Source organism: Euprymna scolopes, chromosome 3 (assembly GCF_053919585.1).
Source record: "Euprymna scolopes isolate OS-2025 chromosome 3, ASM5391958v1, whole genome shotgun sequence".
Lineage (NCBI taxonomy): Eukaryota > Metazoa > Mollusca > Cephalopoda > Sepiida > Sepiolidae > Euprymna > Euprymna scolopes.
This window is the reverse complement of record NC_136484.1, coordinates 42,350,964-42,365,215: the sequence shown is the minus strand read 5'-3', so window position 1 is coordinate 42,365,215 and position 14,252 is coordinate 42,350,964.

Genomic DNA, 14,252 nt, shown 5'->3' with positions numbered 1-14,252 from the left:
ATTTTAAATCATTGAAATCGTTTTTAACGCGCTTCAGACGTTCTGCGAAGCGTCCTCTTCAGAAAGTATTTAAAATGTTCAAGATGTGTTAAAAATGTAAAAAAAAAACCATTTTCGTAGTTCATTTGAAATGTTTCCAAGAGGTGGAAACATGTGTGAGTGATTCTACTTTTCATTCGTATGTCCAATTTTTATTACTGGTTCATTGGGCTGGACTGATGTCTTATATTTCTCCCCTCTCTCTCTCTCTCTCTCTCTCTCTCTCTCTCTCTCTCTGCCTGCTTGTGTTTCTATTTATCTTTCTTCGTTTTTTTCTCATTTTTCCCCTGTTTTTACTCTTACTTGAGTGGAGGTGAGGGGCCCATTGGTACTTGATCAACTGGGTGCATGGGGTAGAATGTGTATGTGTTTTCTTTTATTGGTTTGAAGAATGTATGTTCTGTTTTATAGTATTATAAAGTTATTTGGTTCCCTAGGAAGGTAACTGTGATAAAGATATATATATATATATATATATATATATATATATATATATATATATATATATATATATATACACGATTGGGTATGGCTCAAAAGCTAAGGAATGAGAGTGGAGATTTGTATGTTTTTGTTTCCAATGTAGCTGATTGTCCAAAAGTCATATACTTTCTTAATTGTTATCTTAATACAGAGGCAAAGTAAAGGCTGAAATTTTTGCTTCTTTAGCTTATCTCCAACAAGGAAAACAGCTTAATAAAAAAGAAACAAGAGAAACAGAAAGATGGTATCAATTTTTTTCTTATATTAGTGTAGGATATCTACTCGACAATCAGTTTGATGAGGTTAGTTCACTGTGTCATCAGCCGGTCCTTCTAAGTTGGAGAGATTTATAGTTCTGATAATGCACCATTCCAAGCGTTACCTTCTCTCTTTTAAAAGGGTTGGTTTATTGCCAATCAGGAAATGTCGACGTGGCTGTTCAGGTTATTTTCGTAGGCCATTGTGTCTCGTTTCGGGTTCATTTATTTTTCTCTCCAACTCTCCAACTTTCTAGCCTTGTGTCGCATCTTCCTTTGATGGGATAAAGTAAATTTCGAAAGCTTTCTGTATTAACTTCACTGAGTAAAAACTTGGTACATTTCACCAAACTAACAAGTCCTCAGCTGCGTAGGTGATCAGCCGCCGTCCGAATAATCTGCTGGAAACTGGCATTTATTCCTCGCAGATAAGAAAATAAAACCATTCTTACAATTCCTACAGTCCAGCCATTGTACTTCCTAGCTTCCTCCAGATGCGCAGTTTTATAGTTTTACCCCATTCATTGCCTAGAGGAAACTAAATCGGCCAAGAAATATTCTAAATCGGATTCTCACAAGAGGAAATGAATTTAGTTTATACGAGATATTAAAACAATAAGACGTAGAACGCAAATGGAGAAAATCTTTTCCAGTGGATTAAATAGAATATGCCGCTCGAAATTACGACAGATAAATATAATTTGTTTTGGGATCTATTTATAGACTAAAGCTGCGTTATTCGATGTTTATTTCCCTAAAATTTTTTTTTTCGATTTTCGTTCACAATAAAAAATATATGCTTAATATTCCATAGTTTAGAGATTGAGTTCTGTTTGAAAGAAAACTTGTAAAGTTAGTTGCAAATTTCAATTAACTCACGAAATGACTTATTTGTTAATCATCCTCGCCTTCACTTACTATATGTTGTTTGGACTAGCCTGCTCTTATTTTATTTGGTGTTTATTACACTTGGTCTTCTTGCTCTCTATTTCCTCCGTCCCTTTCTCTCTTCCTCTCTCTTTCTCTTTATATATATGAGAATGTGTATGAGGACACTTCTCAATCGACATACTCAACAGATATTTGATCTACAGACTTGACATTTTGTATATAGGGTATTCAGACACATGGAAAACGTTTTAATTTGTTTTCATTCTGAAAAAAAGGCTGCTAATGGGTCAAAATTGAAAAATTGGTACTTGGTGGTCATCGGATTTTTATCTGTTTGTCAACTGTTTCCCGAGGTTTGAAAACACTTTTTCAAAACGTGACAGCTGGTTTATTACTTATCGTAGTATTTGACTTACTGTCTTTATGTTTTGGTTTCGATCCCAGCTCGAGTATTTTTTTTACTTATACAATGTAGACTGTTTAGAAAAAGCATACTACTTACATGCACATGTCTCAGTTTCTGTACGTGTTATTTTACTTCAATTTTTTAAAGGAATTTACTGTTATGTTTTATACTTATAACTTAAGCCCCTGTCCCACCGACGAAATGTTGCATCCTTCTGCCTGTTTTACATGTATTTTAATGGTGGATGCTCTGACGAACTACAAGCCCTTGTACCCCCTCAACAAAAATATCACCGATGAACTCGACAAGCAGCGAAGCCACACCCCTACACAGTTGAGATCCCTAGATGTAAGAAAGCCTTCTACTCTAATAGTTTCTTCCCCAGAACTGTAGGACTTTGAAATTCTCTTCCTCTTTCCTGCTACCCCAACTATACTGACATGCAGAAGTTCAAGTGTAATGTGAACAAACATCTTGCTGCTGAACTCCCGACATAGTACGCCTGAAACTTAGGTCCCTGATAGTAGCCCCCTACATCAAATTGGCAACGTGCCTTGTTTGGGGGTGAAAATGTAATAAAATGAAATAAAATAAAAATACCAGGTAACGCCGGGTACATCTTCTAGTACATATATATATATATATATATATATATATATATATATATATATATATATATATATATATATATATATATATATACTCTCTTGTGTATTATTAACAACCAAAGATGATTAAAAAAAAATTAAAATATTAGAATCGTCCATCATAGACAGAATTTATGGAACGTCACAATAGGCGGTGGTATTATTGAACCTGTAGACGCAGAAATTTAGAGCAAGGAAAATATAGCATGCAGAAAGAGACTAGTTTTGTATGTTGTCTTCATATTTTATATTTAACTGGCTTTGCAAACTCAATTTTCCCGATTCAAACAACCTAACCCGAACCCAATGGATGACTCAATGTTTTCCAGCATCCTAAGTTATTGATGCTTGTAGAAATGAGCAATTACAAAACGTACTCCGGTGTAGAATTCAGCCGATCACGTGATGACGTGTTGAATAGCAAAGTTGTTTTCGGTTAACAAGTAATCGCTAACCTCATTCTTGTGACCAAACGAGATTTGTTTCTTGAGTTTCCGTCTTATCAGCTGGACCATTTTTCCAACGCGTTATTTACGTTGCTGCGATGAAAAGGGTCATATACAAAAATAAATTCTAAACTTGCGAATTAATTTCCAAAGACAGATAAGGCAGGCGTGATATTAATAAGAAAAATAGCAATATGCGTCCATTCTACGCTGTTTCTAAATTTAGTCGCGACAGACCAAGGAAATTAAAATTAAGAGTTACAGACCAATAGACGGACAAAATCTATTATAAAGGTACTTATTCTATATTTTTATTAACGAATCTCCGCTTATTAAGGCCCAAAACTACTCGAGGACAATGATTAATAGCTTGTGACATGTGAATGGTGAATCTAACACTTGGAGGGTTTCAGAGGATAGTTAAATCTTGGCAGAATTTGTGTATCTAAGATGGCGGGTTAGGGTTAAGATGACGGATCAAGAAGAATTTGTTAACATTGGACTTTAAAACGACCATGATGTAATCAGCTGAGAAGCAGCCGTTGTATTACGTTGCATGGACAGGAAGTTCTTTAAAATTAAATCTTCGTGGAAGTTCCGTTTAGCTCCAAGTACACGAATGAAGAAAGTAATGTTTTATCCTAGTGGTTTAGTAACAACGGTAATGTTTTTAAAATGTAACAGACCAACGAAAATTCTATTTTCAGGTTAAGTGTGACAGATTGTTACAGATTCTAATCTGGGAATTTTAAGTGAATCTAAATAAAATAGTTGCGTCTATTCCGTCTGTTTGTCTAATGATGATTTTTTTTTAACCGAAGTGTGACCGACTGACCGAGAGAGCTTCTAATTGAGATGCAATGACATTTTCTCAAAGCCAAACCCCAGAAACCGATCAATTCCTTTTTTAGATGTGATTTGACTTGAATGCTAACTAAACAACACTTTTTTTTGTTTACGTTAATTTCCTCCGCATGGGAGTCATTGTCAGAATCTCGACATAATTTGGAGGGTAAACAGTGAGACAGAAAAGAAAAGAGAGCCTTACGCATATGCACGCACGTGTATTGAACAGACATGTTGTTGGCGTTCTTCATTAGTTACCTTACTACAAAACCAATATATCCCTTTACAACAATACGTCATTATTAATTGAGTCACCTACTTACGTGTCAATAATGCACACTATTACTGACAGGCATTCTGATATACATGGGGTGAAGTATACAGAGAGTCTCTATTTACTTTCTGCTTACAAGGGCAGGTACATAAAGCTAAAAAAGTTAAGTGATCAGCAATAATCGATGGCGACCAGAAGGCTCCCTTTTCATTAGCTGCAACATCGAGGTGTAGAGAAGGCCATAACTCCATTCTTAGGTTTACCCCACTCGCTCTTTAAACCCCCGGTATAATGCTGAGTGTTTAAAAAGGGGACATCAAGTACCTATTTTTCTTCTTCTTCTTCTTCTTCTTCTTCTTCTTCTTCTTCTTCTTCTTTAGTATGACTTAATCGAGAACTGAACACTGTTCTCCCGATACATTAGCAAACAATTTTGGGCGGAGTCATAAAATCAGATTTTAATGTGAAGAAATTCCACCTTCCTTAAAAAGACATTCTGGATTCGGCTGAAAAGAAAATTCTCTCAATCTAAAAGGAATTTATTTTTCACTACCCAGGGACGGACAAATGACATGTCGTATCAGAACAGACACTATATTTTCTCCTAGCCAAAAACGAAGAAAATTTAGAAATCTACTCGTTGAAGATAATTTGAGCATGCGTATGTTCTTAAAGAACTGTCTATATGTAACAAGTTGGGTGTGGGTGCCTAATATTATGTTAAAACAAGTTGGGTGTGGATGCCTAATTTTCTGTTAAAATTGTCGTATAAGATAAGATTAAGCAGAAAAGTAGAAAATTCCATTTGAAGATGAAATATTTGTATTAGAGCCTAGTGTCAGCATATGACGTCATGGGCAGGGTTTCCATAGTGACACGTGGCGATGGAGATAGAAAAGCTCCCTTTTGGTCGAGTGAGATTGAATCTGAACACATTTTTTTCGAAGCTATCTCTTCAATATCCTCACCCCCGGAAAATGGTTGTTAGGAAGCTGACTTCTTTTTAACTTTCTAGCGCTGTATACAAATAAAAGATAATAGGGCACTCTGTCATTGAAAAGGTATGTTTCTGGTGTGTTTTCTTCTGGTACGTTATTACAGAAAAAGGAAAGACAGAGAAGAAGCACCTGCTGTCATATTTTACTGTTACTATAGCGACGTTAATGTTATTTTAATCTCAGTCATGGCAGACTAATAAAATGCTATTTCAAAAGTAAAGGTTGCGGATCAAGAAAAGAAGAGTTCACATTAAAGAGTAACAACTCGACAAATTACTATTTGACATATTAAGTTTGACACGGTTAAATAAAAAAAATGCTATTCACCAATAAAATTTCTTATGATAGACAATAAAAAAACGTTATTTCAAATTTAAGTGTTAACGGGCAACCCTATCGATGTAATGCGAATCTATCATACTCTTCTCGGTTTTCTGAAAATTATATTTCCACTTATGTTATCTATTTATTTTACTGATTTATTTATCTCTATTTATTCATAGTTTTTTATTATTTATTTTCATTGCAACGTTACAATACTAGAATTCAAGGATTTACACAAATAAAGCTATACCTATTACTTCCAGTCTCTTATTATATAAAGGCCAGTTGTGTGTATGCGCATTCATCTAGAAATCATAAACTACATAACACGATCCTACAAAGTTTACATATTAGTTTTTAAAATCAAGTTTTTTTTTACCTTTTGTTTTATTGTTTTGCATTAACCATCTCGTTTTATTTTCTAGAACGACATATATATATATATATATATATATATATATATATATTATTATTATTATTATTATTATTGTTGTTGTTGTTTTTTTCAAGCGATACATACGGTTAATATTGGCTCCGCCTCGGAGCTCATTTTTTTATTTACTTAGAAAGTCGCACTTTTTAATTTGGACGTATATAACATTTATATATATATATATATATATATATATATATATATATATATATATATATATATATATACATCCAAATACAGTACTGTTTCGCTGTTTCACAGCTCATCAGTGCGGCTAGACAGGCATAAATTTAGAGTCCATATATACGTACGACATTTATGTAGGCTTTATATATATATATATATATATATATATATATATATATATATATATATATATATATATATATATAATCAGTACCAGTACCATTTAGGAAGGCTAGGGGCTGTATGTACCGCGCCGAGTCGCAGAAATTTCCAGGTGTATATTTGAAGGCGCATTAATTCACTGGGAGTGATGCACCCCCAATCTTAGTTAAGACATGCATTTAGGAGACGGTAACTCTGGTGTAAAATCTGCGTTGTATTGTATGCTTTGTCTTGTAGCAGTCATCTGCACCGACAAGGATTAGCAGTAATAGCAAAAATTGTGGTTGGTTCTATAAAAAGCCTTCACCACGATAAATAAATGATCTGTGGGGATTTCCGAACAGCTTAGTTGTTGTGGCGGAACCTCATACGTCAAAATCGACGGAAGAGCCCATTATATCGAGTGCATATGGTTAAATATCAATGTATGTTTATGTATGTACTTAATTGTATGTCTTCTCTATATATGTAGATTTAAATTTAATATACCGTATCACTCCCAAAATTTACAGACCTTCTCGTTTGTGGCACTTTTAGTTCTTTGCCTCTTGATAAAGCTCAGGCAACAGTTAGGCGAAACGTTGATATTTAGCTTTTCCATTTATTCTTTTGAGAGTCAACAACAACAGAATTAGTCGGAAGCGGTCCAGTTGTCTGAGAAAGAGAGAGAGGTGATAGATATGGGGTGATAGGGAGAGGGATGAGAAGAGTGACAGGGGAAAGGGAGAGAAAAAGCGATGGGGATGTAGGAAGAGGTTTTCAAAGATGTTCTATATATTTTTGTCACTATTTTGTTGTCATCGTCCCCGGGCAATGCCAGGTGACTGTGCTATTTTTTATTTATTTATCTTTATTTATTTATTATTTTTTTCAATATAAGTTTTCTGATTTGGGGCATATTTCAGCACAGACAGTCCGTATTACGGAAATCTTAATAGTAAGGACTGAGATTTCGGTTCAAACTATCTAGCTATAGATTAAGCTGAATGGAAACATTTGATCAATAGACAATACCGTGCGAAAAAATGAAAGAAACATACTTACGGCCCTCGTGCATCCGCTATTCGGCAATCGAGCGATTGTATTACATGTATCGGTTTTGTCGAGACTATTACGTTGTATACAGTGAACATAAAACAGGAAATAGGTCTAAGTAAAACATAAACACTAAGATAATATAAAAACAAACTCTTTACTTTTTAAATAAATAAATATATATATATATATACAAATTCGACAAAGGATATTAATGTTGCACTCTCTTCTGCTTACCTATTTCCCACCTGACTACAACTTGAATGTCTTCAAGTCCAACATAAACAAATTCCTGATAAACCGCCCCCTTAAGTAATCCACTTTCTCAAATCTCCATTATTGAAGATTACTATGATACTATCCCATTGATTACTGTACACGCAATAACTCTTATTCCCGAGTGGCATCCGGGCCTTGATAAGTGATGACTACCATGCAAAAGAAAAATGTCCCAAAATTAATTCATAAAAATAATTAATCGTTTTTATTTGTTTGTTTGTATGGTTGTTTGTTAATTATTTAAACAAAAAAAAATCAGCGCGGACAATTGAAGTAGAGAAAGAGTAACGCAAGTAGTTTTATTCATTTGGGGGTGAATAGAATTAACTCTTCATTCGGGGAGAGAAGGTGATCTTAAAGAGATGCAAGCGAAGTTGGCCATCTCACTTCGCTTCCTCAACCTTACTCTGATGAACTTCTGGTTAAGGGCGCCTTGAACAGCCGAGTGTTTCCACAAGCAAGAAGACTTGAATAACTTCAAAGTTTTATTGACGGAGATTCATGCGCAACGAGTTGAACAATGCCGTGACTTCGTTTTGCGCGACGTTTTCATTTGATAACGAGTGTAAAAGGGAATCACATTAAGAATCTTGTAAACTTTTGTCAACATGCGCTTTTGAAATGCTGATGAATAGTATTTCGATTATACTTTTATTTTGCTACTCCGCTAAGGATTTTTATCCTCAACCTCCAAAATTAATAGAGATAACCACTCCTGTAATGATATGGACCCTATTGATTGCGTTGTAATTTCTTTGCTTTCTAGAAGATGTGCTCCCCCCAGGCTTTGCCGCCTCTCTTTGAGAAGGGGGTTAGTTTATTGCTAAGCGCATAGGGCGCCCTTACCTGTGAATGCCGACGGGACTACCTAGGCACTTTTTGTAAGTAAGAGTGTCCCTTCTAGAGTGGTGCTTGCTTCTCAATCCCACTTTCCGATGCTGGTGTCTAAGTTCTTTTAGCGGGACAGGACAAAATTCTGCTTTTATTTTGCAAATATTTTGGATCGACCAAAAGGTCCGTTTTTATCAGAAAAAAAAAAGAAACCTTAACATCAAGTTTATAAACAAGTGAGTTTATGTAATTTATTTTCTACTCTTGATTTAAAACTCTTGAGAATGCCTGCGATTTGTCTGATTGTCAAACGGTAATTTTGTTCATTTATGGCTTTCACTTGGACAATGTCGGTCATCTTTGGCCGATATCACTGAGAAATATTTCTCACTGAAAAAATTTTCTTTTTCGAAATCGGGCAAACTATTTGATTGGCAAGCGGTTTCTGCGATAACGCAAAATCATTTTTTACTTGGATGTCACCATTTATCAAACCCCAAAGGCTACTCCAGGATAAGCGTTAGATCAATGGTGAGACAACAGGAACAGTCACGACGGAAATTAGATAGATGGACGACTGAATTAGATTATCTAGATGAACGACTCATTAGGAATTGATTCATATTAGATTTAAAGACGACCATGTTATAGTCAGCCGGGAAGCAGACATACGGTATTGTGTTCTACAGGTGGACAGTTCTAGGGAATAAACTCTACTTATGGAATTTTCGTTTAGTTTTAAGCACAGAAAAGTTGTTAGTGACTGTTTAAGCTAGGCAAGTATTTGTCGCAAATACGGAGAGTGACCATAGATCGAAGCTCAGTCGAGCACCTACCATAAAAGTATCGATAAGTCATCGTAACGTCTCATCTGTGGAAATGAGGAGACGAAAAGGTCATCGCCCACTAAATTTATAGACGATCATGTACCCTGTCAAGGGAGAAAAGTATGCTAAGGAGCGCCAACTCAGATATGGCAACATTACGCCATCTGAGGTCGTATTTGACTCTTGTACAGTTAGAGAATTATACTTTCCGGGACGGTAGAAGGTTCCACTATTTTTCCAGTGGACTGAAAATCTGGAGGGATTTATTGTCATTCGGATCCCACGGTACGCTACAGATTAATGTCAGTGAGATATCACTGGTGATGATTTTTATGAGAATTAATGATTAAATAATAAAAATTATGAAATAAGCTCAGAAAAATCTTTAAGTGCAGTCATTAACACCTCATGATTAGATAACGTCGACCAACAGATGAGTTGAAATAGAACAAAAGGATTACTCGAAGCTAAGGGGGTCAGAAATTCCATGATCTTAAACATCACTCACTTCCAAAAAATAAACGGTGAAACTAGCTCAGGTTAGTACCGCACAAAATGTTTATAAAAGACGAAAGATGGGTTGCATGGTTGTATATAATGAGTTTATATATACGTACGTTGGTGTACGTCTAGTTTATATAATATGCGTTTGTATGAAACCGATGCTCGTATCGTCTAGTGGTTATAAATGTGTGTGTGTGTATGTGTGTGTTTACGTTTACATATATTCAAGAGTTCACGTAACATGGACAAGGTAAAAGTCATTAGTTCGAGACAGGTTCAACAAACATGACACATAGGCATACAATTGCCGTTTGATAACGGACTACTAACCATAGGTTGTGATTCTCTTCGTCTCTTGGACACTGCAAGAAAACATTTCACTGTGAAGCAGCAACAACGAGACTTCTTTTTGCTTTTCCTCGTTTATTCTCATTTTCACAGTCATTTGCTTCCTTCGAGGATTTATAACGCTTTTTCCCTTTAGTCCGTAGATTGACTCCTCGCTTAGTCGAATGCTTTCACGACTGACAAAGTGAACCTCCCCTCGTGGATGGCTCCCACCTTCTCCTCTTACCTCTAGTCTATATATAAAAAGTTACTCTTTCCTTGTTACCAGGTCAATTCCATTGCTTTTGTGTTTATAAAATTGAATTCTTACATCTATATTATTACATACATATCTCTGCAATATTTTATTCATAATATTCATAAATCTAAGTTAAAATTCCTCTGTTAGATTTTAACATAAATATTTTCACTAAAACTCCTTTCTTTCAAAACATTTTCTCTACATAACTTTTCTGCCTAACAGTTAACAAATCATTAATTATAATGGTTCGGATCTTTGCCATTGCCTGCCACAACACAGATACCGGATGGAAAGACCAAGGAAAAAGAGAGAGCGCCATTCATACTTCTACTGAAGGGGTTGCGAGAATACTGGAATTTAGGGAAGCTTAAATTCCAGGGGGAGCATTATCACGAATAACAAATGGTAAAGGGATGTTACGATAATGCAAATGGTTCACAGAGAATGCTGGAAATTTTAGAAACTATATTGCCAATCCAGTAAATATCATTTGCTATCATCATTGTTCGGGTTTGTTAACCGTCTTCCAATAAAGACTGGATGTGCCACAAGGTCGCTTTAAAGTAGGGACATTCAGCTACTAAAAAAAGGGGGGATTATGGATGTGACAAAAATTTTCATTGCCCCAGTTGAGAAAAAATCTAATTTTCTTAACGACCACAGAACAGATACAATACATTTTAGATTGAACATGTGTGTGTGTGTGCACTTATATTACACGTACTTATATGTGTGTAAATATACAGTCGGAATTCGTGTTTAACTAGAGATAAAACGCTAATGTGAACTCATAAAAATCGACTGGATTTGAACGCACTTCGACCCTTTTTCACGATGTCGTTTACGACACTCATTTTGTACGTAATAAGTTGGTTTGATTTTCCTGTGTCATATGAACGATTGTAGCTTATTCCACGTCGATACGAAATAACTATTGTAAACGATTGATTGTATACGCTTAATTTAACACAAATTGATATTTTACCCATAGCTTGGAGCACGTAATAATTACATTTCGGGAGAAAGCGCGGTATATTCCGCATTCTAGGAATCAATCAAAAGTCGCGTATTGGCTGGTAATTGTATAACATCGGTACCGTTATGCGCATGCGTAATGGGTTCGTTTATATTTATAGACATGCGCTAAAATGTACGTGTTCATTTGCAGTCGATAGAATGAAATGGCTCCCAATTGTGAAAATGATAACATCGCTGACAGATAGACAAGGTTTTATTAACAGAAATCAATCTATGATCTCATATATATATATATATATATATATATATATATATATATATATATATATATATATATAAAATCAGTCGACAACTCCGTGTTGGCTTGCATTTCCCATCAACAACTAGAAGTTAAATAAATTTATATGGATTTCTTGTAACTCTTTTTCTTTGCCTTCTCCATCTTTTTTTTCTTTTTCTTTTTTTTTTTGTTTGGTCCCCCGACAAAAGGAGGGTTGACCTGTCAATTCGTCCTTGTCCGCTTGTCCGGCGTATTCCGCACTTTTCTTAATAACTACGCCTTGGAATTGTTTTTAAATTTTGCACAGACATTAAATATGATATTATTAAAAAAATAAATAATAAAAGAAATTGTTAGCTGTTGTAACTAGACGAGGGTCTGTTGCAAATCTACAGAGGAGGGGGCATAGATAGACGCCCAGTTAAGTTATTTTAACGACACTTCGATCAATGTGGCTTAAATAGTTATTCAGGTGCATAATATCGAATTTGGAAATCTGGTTGTCAACTCGTGAACTTATACGAACATTTTAACTGAATTATTTATTTGATACATTTGAGTAGATTGTTCTTAGTCTGTCAGACATGGCTGTGTAGAAGTGTTAAGCATTGTGTTATTCTTACTAATTATCGCCTTTATTAAGGATTGGAGCTTCAACATTAATCTACAATTTTATCCATAGACACTCCTGGCGCAATGGATAAAGGTATTGATTAAAAATCAGTGCTAAGTAATAGTTTTCTAAATGGTTGATGTTGAAAATTTTACTACACTTTATAATAACAAACGACATTCACACACACACACACAAATCTATAAAGATATATGAAGCACTATGTCTCTGTCTATGTGTGTGTGAGTTCCTTACCTATGGATTTCGAAACGGCTGTTCCGATTTTTTATTTCACTGTTTTTTTTTTTATTATTGAGTGTTAGATAGTGTTTGTATCGGAATGCCTCCGATAAGTAATCGAAAAAAAAATCTGGTTAAAGAAGGTAGCGTCCGATTTTAACCAGAGTTAATATTATAAGTATATTTGAGAAATTTTATCACCACACAAGCAGAAGGGCCTGACGTATAAAATCAACAATGGTTTTTTGATAAGACAAAGCTACATTCTAAATTAATATTTCTGTTTAGAGCACAACTGGACCATGATACTTGACTTTTGCTTTTTAAACTTTAATTCAGGCTGTTATATATAAAAATAATTTAATAAACTCAGCAGTTGGTTCTCTACAGTACAATAATGTGTTATAGACTAAGCCACGTTTGGTTATTAAGAAAGCTTATTGTCCGCTTGTTTGTAAACAAACTAACAGTTCGAGCACTGTGAATCGATGCAGAAGTGCTTTTTTAATAGCCTCTTAATGATGGACATTTTGTAGACTTGTAGGTAGAGCTGCTGACTGTCAACTCGATGGTCTTGGGTTCGATCCACGGCTGGGTAAAGGTGCTTATCTAACCACACTGATGAATTGTGATACGACGAAGCAGTGTTGTATGTGGATGACACACACACACACACATATATATATATATATTTCACAGTTTATCCCTCCTTTATATTGGCCATATTTTCTATTTTGCCGTTTCTTTTTTCTAATTCATCAGTTCTATTTACTTTTTCTTGCTTTTCGTCTTTTCTCTCCATTTTCTATTTTTCTTCGGCTCTATCCAATTTATTTCTTTTTTTTTATTTGTAAGTCTGTTTATGAGTTTCCCTTCCTGTCTTCCTCTCACTTCCACCTTTCTCCTGCTACTCCTCCTACAATCGATCCTTAAATCGGTCCAGATCCTTTCCCAGGTAAACCGAACATATCTACTAAACAGAGCCACATTTTTTTTTAAGTTACGAATCATTAGTGATTAAACAGAAATGAAAAACGACAGAAATTGATTGTAAACAAGAATCTAAGAAAACATTAAAAAAAAAAAGAAAGAATGAAGACACTTTTGAGGCGATGATGTCGATGGTGTGCTGATGCGTGATCAATGATGAATCGGTGATTGAACGAATGGCAATGCGATCCGAAATCTCGACATGATTTGTCTTTGCTAAGACTAAAAGACAATTCCCAGACTTCATTCGCCATCAACAAACAAACATTGATTGTAGAACAATAAAAACTCTTGAGTTCTTCAGAAATTATTGATTTTTTTTTTTTTTTTTTTTTTGGAAAGGGGATTGATGTATGCGAAGAGGTGATGAGGAAGTGAAGGAGAATGAATCCTGATTATAACTCTAGACAAACATTTGTTCATTAAGTTCATAAAGAACACAAATATAAAAATTATCCCAGTTAAGAAGGATTTCTAATCCTTTTACTAAGGACAGAATAGATACGATAGATTTAGCCTCGCCCAGATTTATATCGTACCGAAGAAAAACTAAAAAAAAAAAAAAAATGAATTCATAAACGTCGATCAGATATAATATTTTTACGTTTAATGTGAAATCAGTTCGCATATGGTCGTTTTCATAAACATGCATTTTGCACAAGTACGTTCTCGCTCGTGAACAATCAAAACTGAA